Raw genomic sequence first — 8,005 nt, forward strand, 5'->3', positions numbered from 1 at the left:
GGGCTTCCAGCCCCCTCTTTTGCATCCTGCCTGCTGTGACTCACGGCTCCAGCAGCAGCAGCTTCGCGGTGCTGTAACTAAGCTGGCACTAGACAAACCCCATGTGCTGTGGGGTGGGGACCTGCTGGGGCTCTTAACTTCAGAGCCCTCCCCACCCAAAACTCCCCTGGCAAAGGGGCAGCAAGGAGCAGCACATGGAGGATGGAATGAAAGGGGCCGCCTAGGTTTGACCCCTGGCTTTTAAATACTTCCATAGTGTCTCAGTCTGTAGGTCACTGATCCCCACAACCTCCCTGTGAGGAAGGGCAGTGCCAGTAGCAGCGCTGCCTTAGTTTCCCAACCTAAGAGACCTGCCCCCGTCTCAATTCCCAGGCTAGCACCCTAAGTGCCAGAGAGTCCTGCTAAGGGCTGAGGGGCGCGTGGCGTTCACCCCATCTGAGCCCCCGGAGGCCCCTCAATTCATTCCCAGTGGAACTAGAGCAGAGCTCTTTGAAAACCATCCCGGCTGAAGTTTGCCAGTGCTGGCGAACCCAGCGAGACCCTCAGCAAGCTGCACCAGCTGTAATTCGCCTCCCTGTTAAAAACACACATCTTATATCTCCTCTCAATGAGTCAGGCTTCAACAGTTGGATGGAGCTGAGAGGCTCTTCAAACTGGGATCGAGTCGCCCCTTAGCTTCTCTGTGAGATTAACCAGAGAGCGAAACAAGGAGGAGTCCCTGTGGCACCTGAGAAACTAAAACATCTGGGCATAAGCACAAGTCACACCTCACGAACTATAACATTCACAAACCAGTAGGAGGCCACATCGATCTCCCTGGACACTCAACAACAGACTTAAAAGTGGCCATTCTTCAATCAAAAACCTTCAAAAACAGCCTCCAACAACTGGAATTAATCTGCAAACTGGACACCATCAAACTGGGCCTGAATAAAGCCTGGGAGTGGTTGGGTCACTTGAAAAAGTAATTCCCCCTCCCCCGGTGATACTCACACCTTCTTGTCAACCGTTCGAAATGGGCCACCTTGATTACACTGGCCTCGTCAGCACTACAAAAGTGATTTCCAACCTTTCTTGTCAATTGTTGAGAGCAACCCACTTCCACCTTAACTGAATCGGCTGGTTAGCACTGACCCCCCACTCCGTACAGCAACTCCCATCTTTTCACGGGTTGTGTATTCATACCTCCCTACTGTATGTTCCACTCCATGCATCTGATGAAGTGGGTTTTAGCCCACGAAAGCCTAGGCCCAAATACATTTGCTTGTCTCTAAGGCGCCACAAGGACCCCTTGCTTTTGTGCACACAGACTGACACGGGTGCCCCTCTGAAAACTGTCAGAAAGTGAGAGACATGCAGGGAGCTCAAAGGCAGGTTTTCCAACCCTCCCTCTCCAGCTGATCAATATCCGCCTTGAATCGTGGGCACCAGAACGGGACACAATATTCCGGCCACAGTCACACCAGTGTCAGATCCAAAGGAAACAGAACCTCAGTAGTTCCCATGCGAGGCTGGCGAAATTAGGCGTCTCTCAAGCCCCCGTCTTCACAGAAGGTTTCCTAGCCTAACGAGAACATCAGCTCATTGGGGCGGGGTTCATCTCTTCTAGGGACACTGCCCAGCAAGCAGCACTTACTCATTCTGCTCACACCCAACCCCATTAAGCGCCTGCTGGGCAACACGCAGCGTTCAAAGCAGAACCGCACACGAGTGCAAAGTCTGGGGAAGATCCTGGTTGCGGTAGTTCTGGCATCGCGGTAGCCACGTCAAACAAAAACAACGAAATGCATGGTGGGAGAGGAACAGGGGCACCAAGAGGGAGAAGAATCGCCCGATGGGGCAGCGGGAATAAACCCCAGGAACAGTCACCGCCCGTGACACTACATTGCTTCAGCCTGCAAGAGCCACCACTCTCACCCACGGCATGTGCAGTGACACTTGTGACCTAACACGTGCCACGGGGGCAGGGTCCTGGCTGCTGTGAGCGCTCAGTTGCCGGAGGTTTTGGCATCTCGGACGAAACATGGCTCTGCACAGCTCCGCTCTTATCAGAGACTGAAAGGTGGTTTCCTCCCAAGCCCCTGGCCCTCCATGGCACATCAGTGCCAACACTCGGGCTGTGGAGTCTGAGAAATATCTGAGGCAGAAGGAAGTGTAGCCACCTCTGGTGCAGAGAGCAGCAGCTAAACAGAACACGGCAAGCTGCAGGACAGGGAGGGAGGGGGAGTTCTGGGCCACCAAGGAAGCCCCGTGAAGAGCAATACGGGATCTTTAGCAGCTTACTTAAGACTTTGGGCTCTTTTTGTTCTGTTTGTGCAGCATCTAAAACAAGGGGCTTCTGGGACTGCCGCCATACAGGTAACCCGTGCAGAGGAGACGGGACCTTGGCTGAAGATGCCAACGAAGCGAGGAGCAAGGTGCTCCGAGAGATCAATGCAGTTGGAGTCCAGCCTGACTGGGGAAGACAGAGCGCTGAAATCCAACAGGGGAGGTGGCAAACTTTGCCGGGTCAGCACCCGTTTGAGCTACAAATCCTGCTCGGCCATCTCCACTCCTCGAATGCTGCTGGAGTCTTAAACACACTTTCTGGCACGCTGCTTCAGGCCTTGAGAGCAAAGCACCGTCTGAGCACAAGTCACCTGGCAGTAAGGACGAGTGGCCCCTTTGAACCAAGATCAAACCGGAGACATTCCGGCCCAACACAGCCCACGTGTGCCAAAAGCACTGCCGGAAAGAGAGACCCACGGGTCTCTCATTGAACGCCTCCTCTCCGGGCCTCCAGTGACAGTCCCTGTCCCAGTGCCGAGCTAGGAGGTGGTCTTGGACAGTCAGTGGAGGTGCCAGTCTTGTGGGGTTATGGGCCGCACGTTCTGGATCCTCCCAGCCGGTTCCTGCCCTTCCCCAGGGAGCCATCCCCTCGGAAGTGTTAAGGCTAGAAAGAAACCGTAGATCTAGTCTGATCTCTTGTACGGTGAGACCACAGGACTCCTGAGCTGAGTTCAATAAGAGGCAGTTGAACAAACATTCCTCTTACGAGTACACCCAGTCTCGACTGAAGACCTGCATGTGACAGAGACTCACATACCAGATCCCTGCCCGTCTGTCCCAATGCCCAGCAGCCTACTCCTGTTTTTTTCATCCATTGTGGACCAACTCTGACCAGCGATCTCACCTGCCTCGCAGGCTAGATCCAAGAGCTGTCTGAGGTCGCATCTCTTCTCCCCAGGCTGAGGTGAAGACAACTCAACCTTTGCTTCCATAAAGCTATTTCAGTTACTCACTACATGAGCCTTGAATGGCCTCCACGGTTCTTCTCTGAACCCTCTCCTACTTTTCCCAGGGTCGTTCTAGATCCACAGGGGCACCAGACCTAGACACAACCTCCCAGTGACGCAGCCCCATCTCTGCAAGGGATGAGGATCTGTTTTCCTAATGCACCCAGCGTAGCTGCATCCTCACGTTAGCTGGTGGGACTGCCTGGCACACGCCTGTCTCAGCTCCAGCGACAGCCACCCATCCATCCGTCGCACCTTAGCCCTCAGCATGCGCTTGTCAATTTCTCACATCCTGCCAAACGGCAACCCAACTCCTTCCTGTTGTCAGGTGCTGTACGGACACCGCTCACGGCCTTACAGCCTGACAGAGGACGGGGAGAGGAAACACGCCTGGAGACATGAAGCCAGCAAGGCAGCGGCAGCAGCAGAACCCAGGAGTCCTGCCTCTCACCTCAGCGCCCCTTGTCCCTCACTACGCAGCTGCTGTTCTAGAGTGAAACGAAAGCACTCGGCATAGAACGCTGAGTCCCCAGGAGGAACTGGGTGTGTACTTAACATCCCACCCCCACCTCCCGCTCAACATCCCTTGGCTTGGGGCATCCGTGGGAAACCAATAGACGGAGACAGCTACTGCGCTAGCCTGATCTATTGTCCAGAGAGGTTCCTTGATGGGACACCACCTCTGTTCTCCGCGAATGTCTAATGGTTTTCCCTGCCTAATCTTAACACCTACGATCGATGGGAGAAACAGGCTCTCTGGTTCGCTTTATAAAGCGCTGGCTTTGTACCGTCGGCTTCGCCCTTAGCCCTCGTTTGTTCTGATCTTTCCCACTGAACGAGGAGCCAGACTGGGGGAAGATGCAGGGACTGGACACGACCAGCAAAGGCAGGGGGACAGGTGCATGATCAGCCTGGCGTTTTAACTGGCATGATTTCAGTTGGACAGTGGCCCCTGACGTATGTAACTTGCCATTCCAAGGCCAGAAGGGATCATCCAAGCCTGACCTCCTGGCTAACACAGGCCAGAGAATTTCACCAGTCCTCCCCAGGGGAACAACTTGCATTTGGCAAAAGCACGCCCTGAAAGGCAGCCAGTCTGGATGGGAGCCTCCATCTCTGTCCCCGGGAAGTGGGTCCCAAGAGTTCATCATTCTCTCTCTTAGAAACAGGCACCTCATTTGCAATCGGCTTTTGGCTGGGTTTAGCTTCCAGTCGGCGGTGGTTCCACCTCTCACCACTAGAAGGGGCTTCGTACTCAAGCGTGGGATGAAGACAGTTGGACGCTGTAGCCACACTGGTCCGTGAGTCTGACTGGTCATTAAGCAGAGTCCATCAGGATCACGTCAGGCTCCCTTACAATATTCAAGTTGGATTCTCTTTGCTCACCCAAAGAACCAGCTACCACTGCCAAGTACAACGCGGTGGTTACAGCACCCACCTGAGTGCCAGGACTCCTGGGTTCTGTGCTCTGCTCTATTCCTATCACTGACAAGGTGAGACCACAGGCAAATCACTACCTCCGAGCCTCAGTTTCCCCACTGATTAAAGAGGCAGAAGTTTGAGACCCAGGAAGTGCGGAGAAACTCTGACTAGTGGTGTCCCTACCCTGGAGTGATTTATTCTGTACGGGTTCTAGATATGGTGACAGCAGTACACAGAAGGCTGCAGCCATTGGCAGTGAGGCCGGCTCTTCCGACAAACACCCTTAAGAAACTGCAGAGGCTGGAAGGCACATTCACACGTTTCTGCCCGGGGGGCTTGTCCTCCACAACAGAAGCAGAGTACTTGGTTAGAGAGGAGACAATTGCCAACACCTGTAACAAGAGGCTGGGGAGAGAGAATACACCCATTCGCTCACTTCAACCACCCAGCTCATCTGGAAAATTGCCCCACTGAGCTGACCAACAAGTATAGCAAGTTTTAGTAACTCAGCCATTATGACACACAGACTAAGTCTCTGAAGGATCCAGGGCAGAATAGGTTCCACCAGTGATGTCCTATTTACCTGGCCATGCAGCCACCACTTAGCTATTGCTGAGGAAATGTGTCAGACACCAGGCCATAAAGCCAGTCTAGTACGTCTACACACCCCGCACCCCAACGGCTACCTGCAGGCTCTGATCCTTGCTCCAATCAGTTTCATGATTCTCTAAGATGCAGACATTTAAGAGACTGAAAAAAGTGGTATCTTGGACTCGGTCATCCTGTGTCTCCCATCAGCTGACAGTGGACAATGTTCGGAGGGCTGGCGGGCTCCAATCCTGGCACAGCTCCGCCGAGTGAGACTGCCTCCAGGACCGCTACTCACGGGCGTGCCAAAGCAGGGGGAGCTGAAGAGGAAAAGGTTCTTTCGACTCTGTTTGATTCACAGGGCTAAATATGGGATCCCATAGTGACGTTGCATTTTAATAGGCATGCCAAGCCGTCTGAATCAGCCTTTTTTCAAAGAAAAATGATAGCTCCCCCACAGGGCTAACCCCTAGCCTCACAGACAAGCCAAGAGATTGGAGAACACCACTAATAGCTATTACCCCCATTGCAGAGCACAGGGCAAAGCAGAGCAGTGCTGCAGGCGGGGCACGTACACTGGCCTCGGGTCAGGCTGGCCTGAACTCATACAGAAAGGATCACCACTTGAACCTAAAACATCAAACCTTGCGCCCCCGCCACGTGCTGTCCTCTGGGTCCTGACTAGCAAAAGGCACCAGAAAGTTAAGTAACATGACAGAGGTTACAGTCGGTGGCAGAACTGGAAATGGAACCCAGGAATTCCGGCTCCCAGTCATTCCCCCCCCCCCGCTCTAACCACTAGACCCCACTCCCCTCCCAGAGCCAAGGAAAGAACCAAGGAATCCTGAATCCCAGTCTCCCTTGCTCTAACCACTAGACACCACTCTGCTCCCAGAGTTGGAGAAAAAACCCAAGAGACCTGACACCCAGTACGTCACACCAGGAGCGCTCAAGCCAGAGTGGGGGCATCAGACCACCCAATCTCTCTCCCAGGAGGAGAGCTATCAAGGCCCTGCGCTAACCATTAGACACACTCCCTTCCCTACACAGCGAACAAATAAACATTCTTAAGGCAATTTAGGAGTACCAAGAGGAGCTCATTAGCGCCTCCCCGCAATTGCAGGCCCTGAGCAGGCCGACAGTACTGGGGATTGAACCAGGGACGTTTCAGGGCTGAAACTCTGTGACCGAGCTGCTCGGACATACAGCTCCGCTGCATCACATCGGGCACAGCCACAGCCACACCCGGATAACTGGACTTAATCAGACAACTTTCCATGCTGCTGTAGGCTGAGAGTTTGGAAGAACCTAGGAACCCGGAGTCCTGGCGCCCAGCCCCGCCACCTGCACTACCCTACTCCACCTCACGTCCGTCCAGAGCCAGAACGCATGATGCTGAAACCCCCAGAAGGTCTTGTTCTAACACCCACCACCTTCAGCACATTCCATGTGAGGATCTCCAAGCACATCACCAGGGGACTGGCAGCAGCAGCCTCATTTTCCAGAGAGAGTGGATGCCCTGGCCAGCACCCAGAGCGGACGCCAGGGCTCTCAGAGCAGAACCCCTCACCCACAGCCACCAGACCCCCTACCTGCAGCACGAGAGACAGCACTGTCTGGAGGCCAGAGCTCCAGGCCTAGTTCTGAGCTCAGATGTGCCTCAGTTTCCCCTCCCACCAACTCCTTGGGAAAGGGGCATTCTCCCCACGCATCTGTGAGGGCCCCAGCACACAGGCGGCCTCCCTGGTATCAAGTAGGGCACCCTTCGAAATACAGATCAATCTGGAGAGAACACATCTGCCAACTGCGGTGCTAGCCAGGTCACCACGTGCCCTCCGCCACACGTGAGTGCTTACACCCACTCAGAGGAGCCTCAGTGGCGTGACCGCCGTTGACCACCATCTCCTCTCGCCACAGATAGGCAACCGCACGCAGAGATCACCGCCAGAGCAAAGCACCCTGCTAGGTCACCGACAAGCTGATGGAAGCAAGTGCTGGTGGCGCATGGACACCCACCTGGAATCACAGCCAGTCCATGCTCGGCCCGGTCTGCTATCCGAATCACTAATCCGGCACTCACACTTCGCCCCAGCCGGCCAAGGGAAACACCTTCCAGTTTTCGCGGTCACTCTGATCCACTTCCACCAGACTTACTGAGGGCCTAGGAGAAACCAGAGACACGGGTGAGACCCCAGCACAGGCACGGGGCAGAGGCCAGACCATGGAGACCTGGACATTTCCTTATACAGGGTTAAGAACAGATACATCCCTAGCAGGTGAATTGGGCAACATATGGGGGGCAAGTAAAGGGCAGACAGGAAGACAAGTGGGGTACCTGTAATACCATCCCACTCACCCAAGGGGATCCCTGCCTGGCATGGGAAGAGTGAACCCAGATGTGGTATTTCCCCTTCCCACCATACAACACCCAGGAGTTACCTGATAACATTCATAAGCAACGGCTTGAACGTGAAACAAGAAGCACCTCTTTCCTCCCTCTCTCACTCCCCCACCACACACCCCACAGCATTAACTCATGGAACCCACTGCCACCTCACTGAGATGTTGTGAAGGCCAGAAGTAGATAACCGCAGTACGAAAATAACCACACGACCACCAATGGAGCTATCCTCCACGAGGTTATTAGCCAAGACAGCTAGGGATGCTTGGGGTATCCCAACTCTGATGGTCAGAAACTGGAGGGGGAAGATTCGGGGGGG

At 54.4% G+C, this 8,005-nt stretch overlaps 1 protein-coding gene across 1 annotated transcript in view; it reads right to left on the reverse strand.

Moving 5' to 3' along the window:
• HUWE1 (HECT, UBA and WWE domain containing E3 ubiquitin protein ligase 1) overlaps positions 1-8,005 on the reverse strand; it is a 65,724-nt gene that overhangs the window by 53,515 nt on the left and 4,204 nt on the right. The window contains 1 exon segment of the mRNA XM_075071293.1: positions 7,302-7,446. The gene's annotated coding sequence lies outside the window, so the exon portion shown is untranslated.

Source organism: Chelonoidis abingdonii, chromosome 11, assembly GCF_003597395.2.
Source record: "Chelonoidis abingdonii isolate Lonesome George chromosome 11, CheloAbing_2.0, whole genome shotgun sequence".
Taxonomy (NCBI): Eukaryota; Metazoa; Chordata; order Testudines; family Testudinidae; genus Chelonoidis; species Chelonoidis abingdonii.